The 10,338-nt window shown below is 37.0% G+C and overlaps 1 long non-coding RNA gene and 1 other non-coding gene across 2 annotated transcripts; both read left to right on the plus strand.

Annotated features, from left to right (window-relative positions):
- The first annotated feature begins 1,890 nt into the window (after positions 1 to 1,890).
- LOC104610183 (uncharacterized) lies at positions 1,891 to 9,698 on the plus strand. The gene is made up of 3 exons (XR_737402.3): positions 1,891 to 2,223; positions 3,254 to 7,287; positions 7,412 to 9,698. It is a non-coding gene; the product is annotated as an uncharacterized LOC104610183 (long non-coding RNA).
- TRNAQ-CUG (transfer RNA glutamine (anticodon CUG)) lies at positions 1,916 to 1,987 on the plus strand. Its single transcript has one exon. It is a non-coding gene; the product is annotated as a tRNA-Gln (tRNA).
- Positions 9,699 to 10,338: the final 640 nt, after the last annotated feature.

Genomic DNA, 10,338 nt, shown 5'->3' on the forward strand with positions numbered 1-10,338 from the left:
AACCACAAAGGGCAAAACTAGGCTTTTAGAAATATTTTAATAGTCATGTGCTATCACATCACATGTGAACGAATTGCAATATAGTGCTAACAAATGGGGTTATTTTCCTAGTGTCAAAAAACTTAGTACTTTAAGTCATTTTGCAAAAGTTAGGTGTATAGTTAGTCAATTTCACAAGGCTTAGGGGTATTATAGGAATTTAACCCTTATGTTTTATTTGTTTTTTCAAAATTTGAAGGTAGGTAAAGTTGGTTAATGGGATTTTGGTTCCCATTGATCAATATATTCACGTTTGTTTTTTGGATTTATGTGGAACTCATGATAAAGGTAAGTGTACCATTCTTCAACTTGGGAAAGTTGAGTTTCCCAAGTGGAGAGTAAATACTCAAAATCCAAATGGTTAAAAATACCCACGGTTATGGCTTGAGAATTTCTCTTCTCCTTGCAACCTCATTGGGCCCAAGAGGTAATAATGGAAAAAGGTTAAAAAATTAGAAACTTGGGAAAGTGGGTGAGGCAAAAGAACATTGGAAAGCTAGAGAGCCTTGTTTACCTCAGTAAATTTTAACAAAAAGAACATGAGTAAAGCCAAATTTGGGTGTGCTTAAAAATAAGTGCTTATTCGAATAAGTATGTATTTTGGGTCAGGACCACACCATTAAACACTTATTGGTATTTGGAAAATAAGCTCCAAATTAGTGCTTTATTGGATAAGACCAAAATTCTAGATTTTTTTTAAGTGCTTATACAATAAGCACTTATTTGAATTTTTTCTCCCAGGATTGTCCCCATTTAGTTTTTAGAATGCCAGTTATGCCCTTCAAGTGCGAAAAACGTAGGTTTTGGGCATTTCATGTTTTCTTCTCCATTGTTCTCTAACTAGTGGCACAACTTTTGTTTTTTCATCCTTGAACGATCCAACCAATGACACATCTCCTCCATTGTCTTTTCACCATATCAATGAGCGAGAGAGAGAGAGAGAGAGAGAGAGTATGCCCACCACTCACATGAGTTTGAAAAGATTAGGGTATATTTTGAAAACTTGAAAGAAAATGAAGGACAAAAGAGTAAGTGCTTATTTTTAAATAAATATGTGTTTATTGGAGAAAAAAGACCACAAAACACCCAATATGAAATAGATGCTTATTTTTTTAAATAAGCACTTGAAAATGGTGTGTGCAAAATGCAAATAAATGCTTATTCAAATAAGCACTTGTTTTTAAGAACTTATTTTTTAAAATAAGCACTTCCAAGCTTGGCCTAAGTGCACCTACTGAGAAGGTGGCCTCTTGAAAAACGAATGGCCTTATTATCAAATTTCCTAATAAAAGAGGGAATTGTCCATGTAGGTTTGATTCAAAAACGAGTAGTGGGGTAGAATTATATGGATTGATTTATCTTTTTTCTAAAAATTTAAAAACCACAATAAATTTGAGGAAATTGGGAAGTGAAAAGATAGGCTTGGTTTGTTTGCTTGCAATACAATTTTATTTGCATTAGTGTAAAAACATGGGAATGTGAATGTTTTGGGTGCAAATTCTAACTTACGTTTTTGTTGTATATTGGTTGTTTGATTTTGTAGATGATGTGAAATTGAAGCTACGTCGAAACCATGGTTTTTGAGCTGTTGTTGACTTGGATGGTCCATTCGGCATGGGAGCCATCGAGGCAACCGGTTCTGTTTTACCCAAAACCTGGTCCGGCCAAAAATCGTTGAATAAGTCAATGACCTGATGACCCGGGTGATCAAATCGTCGACCAATCAACCCATTCAACTGTTGATCCAGAAACCGGTGAGGAGGATGGTTCTATTTATGGGTCGTTATTTAAAACCATGGTCGAAATAAAAAAGTGAAAGTGAGAGATAAAAAGTGGTACTTTCTTTTATATACATATGAATCCTCAAATGGTATAAGGTTCCATGGTCTAGAGGTTAGGACATTGGACTCTGAATCCAGTAACCCGAGTTCAAATCTCGGTGGAACCTCTTTTTGTTCTTATTTTATTTTCCCTTCAATTTTTTTCATAGAGGAGCCAGGCCCAGGGTTGTATCTGCTTCGGCTTGTGATAGAGTAGAATGCTATGCTCTACCACTCTACCTCGCAGTGTAAAGGAATATCCCCACACGATGTATGAAACCAAAAATCCTAAACCCCTTCGAAATAGCGTCTGGCGATCAGGCTCACAGAGAAACGAAGGATTCGAACTCATGCATCTTTTTCAGTAAGAAACTCTCTCGTTCTCTCTCTCTCTCTGCCTGCGTGTTTATATGTGTTAGTACTTAGTACTTAATCTTTATGAAGCCCTAACCCTAATTCCGTGGATAGTTCACTGTCCGTATTTATGCCAAAAACACTCTAATGACATGTTAATTGTGATTACCGTGCAAGAACTTTAGGAACATTGGGCTACCCATCCTCAAGTTCGGTACACTGGCAATATTAGAGCAGTCTACCATCGCTTTTTTTTTTTTTTTTTTTCCTTTGATTGGGTGCTTTATGTTTGGGGATCTTGAAGGGCGAGTCAGTATAGATGATTGGCTAAGTAAATGAAACTGGAGACATAGGTTACAGATTGATTTGATATGGAGGGCTTTACTTTGGTTTGGTCCAATCTGGAGCAGAAGCTCAGTAAGTTCAATCTAGAAGCCTAGACTCCATGCCCACTTGATTTTGACCCAGTTGGCCTAAAGGTTATTATCATGGTGGCCTATTAAATAAATTAATATAGAGGGTCTGAAGGGTGGGGGGGGGGGGGGGGGGGTACTTGAGGTTTGGATATCCTTTTAGAACTTGGAACTTCAAGGGTGAACCTAAGAAGGAAGAACCTTTTAGATACTAAAACTTTCTTATGTACCTTAAGGGTGAACCTAAGAAGGAAGAACCTTTCCTTTTGCAATAAGCTTCACTTCCAATCAGAAAACTGAGAAAAGAAACCATCAGAACATACTTTGGTAGTTTATTTAGTTCTTCCAAGAAAATATCTCATAAATAAGCTTAAAGATCATCAGCTGTAATATATAAAGAGTTAAATTTTATTCTTATCCCATTTTTTTTTTATCCAAGTTAAATATGTTTTCTGTTTTATCCCTGGACAATCTAGTTTATTTCTAAAACTGTCACCTTGTTTTCAAACCCAAGGGACCATTTAGGTGGAGTTGAATCACTTGTAAACATTATTTTTAAAAATCATTAGTTGTCTCTTCCATTTATATATGGCTTATGTGAGATCTTGTTATCTTCATGTCATGCAGGTATCTACTTCAGTGCAATGAGCTGGAGTTACATACTGCCCATGATTTTCTTTGAGAAGAAAATGATAAAATATCTTTTGAAATGTCATGTTAGTCCTGCTACCACTATGAATATTTGCCATTGATGATTGACTCAACTTGAAGGAGGATACTTGAGGAGTACTAGAGTTGTCAATGGATCAGTTTTACCCAACTTAAAGACATGTCAGTCTGGTTCTTATTTTTATGTCCTGATTATAATTTGGCCAGGACCTGGTTCTGGCTGTTCCAAGACAATTAAGACCCAAATTGATCATGTATATAATATAAGTTTAATGTATATTACGATATTACAGCATTTCCATGTAGTTATATTTAGTAATTTCTCATAGTATTTTTTTTTTTAATTTTTGTTATATTTTGTCTAAAAGGTAATTTATCTACTTTAATCTGAGAGTTGAGATTCTTTTGAATGATGCTTGTAATTTCATTAAATGAAGGGAAAAAAGGGGGAAGAAAAGATCCCATCCAAGATTATACAGAAGCCGGCATCTGGTGGTAGTGCCTGTTTGGGAGGGTTGAAGCACAGTGGCTTTTAGCTTTCTTAGGTGGTCCCAAATCAGCTACCCATCAGTCATTTAAAGGACTGCCCGCTTGAGCTTCTTTGAATAGCTTCTCTCAACTAGCTTAGCTAAATCGGTGGGAGCAGTGTGGGTGATCCAGGCCCCGCTGCAATTGGAGGAGCTATCAGGGATGAGGAAAGCAGCATATGTGCCGTCCTCTCGGGTCCAGCTGGGCAAAGTGATGTGACATCAACAGAATTCTTAGCTGCTGTATTTGGGCTTAAGAATGCTAAGGAAATGAGCCTGGAAAGGCTAATTATAGAAGGTGATTCCAAAACAGTTGTGGACTGGTTAAGGAAAGGGGAAAGAGTTTCTTGGCACCTAAGGAATGGCCTTAGGAGGTTCAACAGGCCCTCCAGGGATATGTTGATTCAAATTAATTGGGTTAGAATATCGACCAACAGTTTGTTAGATAGTTTAGCTAAACAAAAGGGTTACAAAGATGGTCTTATGTTTTGAGCCCATCTGTAATATTTGGGGGTTTGAGCATTCGGTGTCCTTTTGTATCCTTCATAACTTCTGGTTGTACTGCCTTAATTAAATTTAATGAAATCATTTCTGAGTTTGAGAGAAGGAAGGGGGAGAGTCTGAAGGAAGTTATTGTGGGGGAAGGAGTGAGAGGCTTGGAATGAAGCAGAAGATGGGAATGTTGATGGGTATATGGAGAAGGAGTAATGGGGGCCGGCTCATGTGTTGCCTGTTTTGTTTTTGCTTTTTGTTGTGTATGTTGTTTTGGGGTCTAGGTAGAAGGGGGAGCTGAGTGTTAGGTTTTGAGGCATGTCTGTGTTGAGGTCTCTTCTTTGTGGGTGACTGCTTGTCACCTCTCTCATGTTCGCTTTTTTCTCAATAAAATTTTCTTTTATTATCAAAAAAAAGGGCAACAAAATAAAATGGGGGAATTTCAATAATGCCCAGAGGTACACTCTAATAAAAAATAATAAAAAAGGATTTTGACAGCACAATAACATTAGGTGGCTGACTAAATTTCTGAAATTATTAATAAACTCCTTTTGCTGATAAAAAAACAGTAAGTAGCTGACAGCATACTAATGATAAACTAGCAACAATTATAGTTCTTAAATATTATTGAGCCTTATCAGGTCAGACCTGACTAGCCTGATTGATAATCATTTTAGTTCTTGTTCGGTACTGGGTCTGTATAGTTTTCTTATCAATTCAGCTCTGTTCAGGACTTGACTGACCCATTGACACTGATTCACTGATGATTTTAATATTCTGGATTTACGAGAAAACTTGGGCATCTTGCAAACTTACAATTTGCATTTAATTTTGATTCTTTTGCCTAATATATATGCCTGTTGAAGTCATATTCTGTATTGTATTAAAAATTATTATTTTTTACATAATTTCAAATATGCTGCCAAGTCCACAGATCTCATTTTTCAGGGCGTACTAATTCTGATGCCTTTACTCACATTTTTTTTATCAATACCAACATTTTGATACCATTCCCCTATGTTTTGAGCTTGCTATGGGACAAAGAATGTAAAATATAAAATACAAAATTTATTGATTTTTCAAGTAGCTTTTTCTTTTTATATTTCTTTTGTATTTTCTCAGCTTCTTAATATAAAATATATCTATTGTCTTCTTTATTTTAAAAAATATAAGATATTAGTAAAAACTGTAATGCTGTTTTAACCTTTTTAGTATAATTACATAGTAGGTATGTTAGTGTATGATGTGTCTGGGAGGGAGGCAATATGTTGCAGCTGTCTTAAAAATGGTTGGCCTGGCATAATCCTGGAAATTAGGCATTTTTAATCAAGCTTGATCATCTGGTTTGTTTTCTTTTTTCTGCTGGCTGTTTTATTACTTTTCATTCTAAGGGAGAACCCTCAACATGCAACAAAGTGCAAACAATGCTTTCTCTAGATATAAATAGAAAACAAAAGGTGCTTCATCTAGCTAAAATCACTTGCCATGTGTTTGTGTGTATGAGGGAGGATTATGATTATCTATTTAGTATTTTCTTTTTTCTTTCTTCAACTTATGTGCTGATGCATTTTCTTTTTTGTTGCAGTGTTATGATTTTCTCTTTTCTGCTTGATTTTCTTTTTGATCTTTGTCTTTCTTCAACTTGTGTCCTTTACTTTTTTTTGTCTTTGTCCTTTTGGCTCCTTTTGCTGTACTTATTGGATACTTGATTCACTGTTCTATGGAGCTTCACGATGGGAGGATTTTTTGTGAAGTTTAAACCAGTGATAAAGCAAATCTGAAACTCGTCTTCTTAGTTCTCATGCAAGAAAATTTCTTTCTGATCTAGGAGTGATCAGTTGGAAAAAATTGAAGCAGACAGTAACTCCTGCATTATAGACACACTCTTGAAGAATCTTGAGTATTCTTCATATTTTTTCTTCTAATTGATACCGCTAAAGAACTATTTGTCCTCACCCCTGAGTAATAGGGGTGCAAGTCGAGCCGGATTAGGTTGCGTTGAGGTCAACCTTAACCAGACCTAAGTTTGTTGAAACACCAACCTTAATACGAACCCACTCATTTTTCTTTTATCTATTATTTTTTTTTTTGGGTTTTCTTTCAAAACACTGTTTTTATTTCTTTGTTTTCGATGGATATGGCACTGAGCCATTGAACAGTGAACAAGCAGAATGGCAAAATAGGATTCATGTAGCTGGGACAAGACTTAGATGATAATGCTTTTATTTCTTAGACGTTACTCCTCACAGAATTGGTCCTTACACCCACCTCACAGCATTTGCAGCTGTGCATTGGGAACATCTCCCCATGACTAAAAACATACAAGCACAGTGTTCCTGATGTGTAGCTGCAAGGGTTGTGACCTGTGAGATGGGTGTGAGGAAGAAATTCAAACCCTTCTTAAACTTGAGATTAGCTGTTAGGTTCCTGCATGACATAAGCGATTTGAGGTGCCCAACCTCAAATTCAGTTAGCCTTTTATAGACTTGTACAACATGGAAGTCTTAGTATCAGGCCAGCTGATGCGGCATCCTCCTGTATACTTGTCAATATCTCAGGCCTGGTGGGTTAGTATGGGCCTGGGCCACAGGACTGGGCTTAACAGTTCTCCCATCTTGGAGTTCAACCTTGTCCTTCAGGTTGATGTGAGGGAACTCTCTTTGAAGGTGCTCACATGATTCTCATGTGGCATCTTCCGTGGGTAAGTTGGACCATATAACCCGAGCTTCGTTGATGACATGCTACCCCCTTTAATCCATTGGAAATCGATAATTTTTAGAGGCTCAATTTGAAGTTCACTCATTAAAGAAACTTGGCAGAGTTGGGCTGCTAACCATGTAATTCTTGATGCATCTTATGCAACCTGTTCAATCTTCTCTAGCACTTGAAAAGGTGCAAAATATCTGGGGACCAGTTTTTGCCATTCTCTCTTTGCTACTGATGCTTGGCAATAAGGCTACAGATGCAAGTAAAGTATGTCATCTACTTCTTCAAGTGACTTTTTCCTGTGCTTCTTGTCATGGTTGGCTTTCATTATTTGCCGTGCACACGAGAGATTAGCCTTGAGGTTTTGTATGACTTGGTCTCACTGAAACAGGTGCTGTTGTACTGAAGCCACCACTGTAGATCCATTCTCCTATGGCAGTATAGAAGGGGGTTCTCTTCCATGTAGAGATCGGAAAGGTGTCATACATTCAGCTATTTGGAAGGTGGTATAATACCTTAACTCTGCCCATGGCAACCATTTTGTCCACTTATTGGGGTAATCTCCAGTGAAACACCTAAGATAAGTTTCAAGATAACAGTTTACCACCTTCGTCTATCCATCAGATTGGGGGTGGTAACTAGTGAATTGAGCCAAATGAGTGCCCTGAAGACAGAAGAGGTCGCTCCAAATACCTATTAGAGACAGTAGTAAAAGGGATACCATGATGTTTAACCACCTCTTTGACAAAAAGTGTCAGCCACCAATGCTGCTGCATTAGTGTGAGGTAATGCAGGAAAGTGTGCATTATTTAATAAAACGGTCTACTATGACCATCATCACAGACTTGCAGTGTTATGATTTTCTGTTTTCTGCTTGATGGTTTTCTTTTTGATCTTTGTCTTTCTTCAACTTGTGTCCTCTGCATTTTTTTTTGTCTTTATCCTTTTTGGTCCCTTTGGCTGTTCTTCTTATTGGGTACTTGAGTCACTGTTCTATGGAGCTTCACGATTGGAGGATTTTATCGTGAAGTTTAAACCAGTGATAAAGCAAATCTGAAACTCGTCCTCTCCAGTTCTCATGCATGAAATTTTCTTTTTGATCTAGGAATGATCAATTGGAAGAAGATTGAAGCAAACAGTAACTCCTGCATTACAGACACTTGTGAAGAATCACGAGTATTTTTCATATTTTTCTTCTAACTGATAACGTTAAAGTATTTGTTCTTGTCCCTAAGGTAATAGGGGTGCAAGTTGAGTCAGGTTAGGTTGGGTTGAGATCAACCCTAACCCAACCTAAGTTTGTTGAAACACCAACCCTAACCTTAACCCACTCCATTTTCTTTTGTTTGGTTGGGTTGGCCCGGTTCTTCACTATCATTTAATGAAATGATTTTTTTTTTTAAAAAAAAATGTTTTATTTCTTTGACTTTGATGAATATATAGCATTGAGCCACTGAACAGTGAAGAACACCAACCCTAACCTTAACCCACTCCATTTTCTTTTGTTTGGTTGGGTTGGCCTGGTTCTTCACTATCATTTTAATGAAATGATTTTTTTTTTCAAAAAAATGTTTTATTTCTTTGACTTTGATGAATATATAGCATTGAGCCATTGAACAATGAAGAAGCAGAATGTCAAAGCAAAACTCATGTAGATGACCCCGAATGGTTGGGACAAGGGTAACTTTTTAGAAGTTGCCGCCTCTAGCTTTTCTTGGACTGCAATTTGAGCTGCTAATGGACCTCCTCCTTACTAGGCCGAATAGGCTCCCTTAGAAGGCTGCGGCTAGGCTCTCTCTTTGGGCATTTCCCAAAGATTGTTGCATGGGTTTGAAGGATCGAATAACCCTCCTTTGACCTTTCGGCTAGGCCTTGTTCCCAGTTGGGCTGTATCACCTTTAATTTGGCCTCATTTAGCATGGTTTTATGAATTTTTTTCCCTAGACTTGTCTCCTTTGACAATTTCCTGAAATCAAGCTTAATTGGGGTAAGAATTCACACAAATTAGCATTAAAACCATGCATAAACATCATAATTTATATGTAAATTGTGCACACATCAAACACCCCCACACTTAAGCTTTTGCTTGTCCTTAAGTAAAGACATCAGTCATAAACTGATCATCCCCCCTTATTCTCACCATTTATCGAATGAATTTTGGAGGAGGATGCATTGAGTGGTTGGGAAACTTGTGTAAGTATTCTGCTTCATTCCTATGAACTACCATTCTTATCACATACATAAGAGCCAAGAAATGGGAGAACATGAGATTCTTCAAGTTCCAACTTTCACTCCCATTCAACATGTAGATCAGCTCCTTGACCGCCAAAATTAACCATCATTTTGGGTTAGGTCTCAAATCTATAACTGTACCTCATTGAGTATTCAACTGCATTTTGTCCCTTTGAACTTCAGCCGTCACCGAATTTTTTTGTTTTTCTTTTCTTTCCCTTATTTTTTTGTGTGAGTGCATTTTATGCTTCATCTCATACGAGGTATTTCCTTCTTTCTTCTTTTTCTTTTTTTTTTTGTGTGAGTGCATTTTATACTCCATCTCACACTCTTCTTTTTTTCTTTTAGTGTGAGTGCATTTTATGCTCTATCTCACATTGGTCACAGGCTTGAGTTAGATAACAGTACTCATATTCCAAGTTGCTAGTTTTACTATTAAGCTCAGAATAACGGAATCAATTATTTTGCAGTTGTTGAACCTCATGCATTAATAGTTCAGATGTGAACTATTAGCTCGAATGATCATTAAGATGTCAATCAAGTGCACTATACACATGAAGAAAGTTAGGGCTGGTCATGATGAAAGTCATATTCGATTTTCTTAACCTCACGTAATGTGATAAAATTGAATCATTCACAAGAATAAAAACTAACACATACAGTGGTCTCCCTTTACTCTTTGTATTCTTTCTTTGAATTCACCTAATAAACAACAATGATCTTAAGGGGATTTTCAGTTTATTTGGTTATGTCATTGCAAGCATGTGTGTGTTGGGATGATTGAGGTGCATGGCTACAGCCTCACTCCCCCACACTTAAGATGAACATTGTCCTTAATGTTCCTAATGTTAGGGAGCAACAATAAATCCAACAACGAAGGTAATTGAATGAAGAACATTATCAAGTAAGGAGAGGGGTTTAGAGGACTTCCCTGAAGATCATTCTCAAATTCTGCAATAGTTCTTTTGATGGGAAGCCTCTAGCTGCTAAGAATCGCATTAAACTAGAAAGAGAGATCATCAACTTTATGCAATTAACATCCTAAAAAAAAACTAACTAAACTCAAATGCTATGAATGAAAAAATC

This window comes from Nelumbo nucifera, chromosome 5 (genome assembly GCF_055504915.1).
Source record: "Nelumbo nucifera cultivar China Antique chromosome 5, China Antique-T2T, whole genome shotgun sequence".
Lineage (NCBI taxonomy): Eukaryota > Viridiplantae > Streptophyta > Magnoliopsida > Proteales > Nelumbonaceae > Nelumbo > Nelumbo nucifera.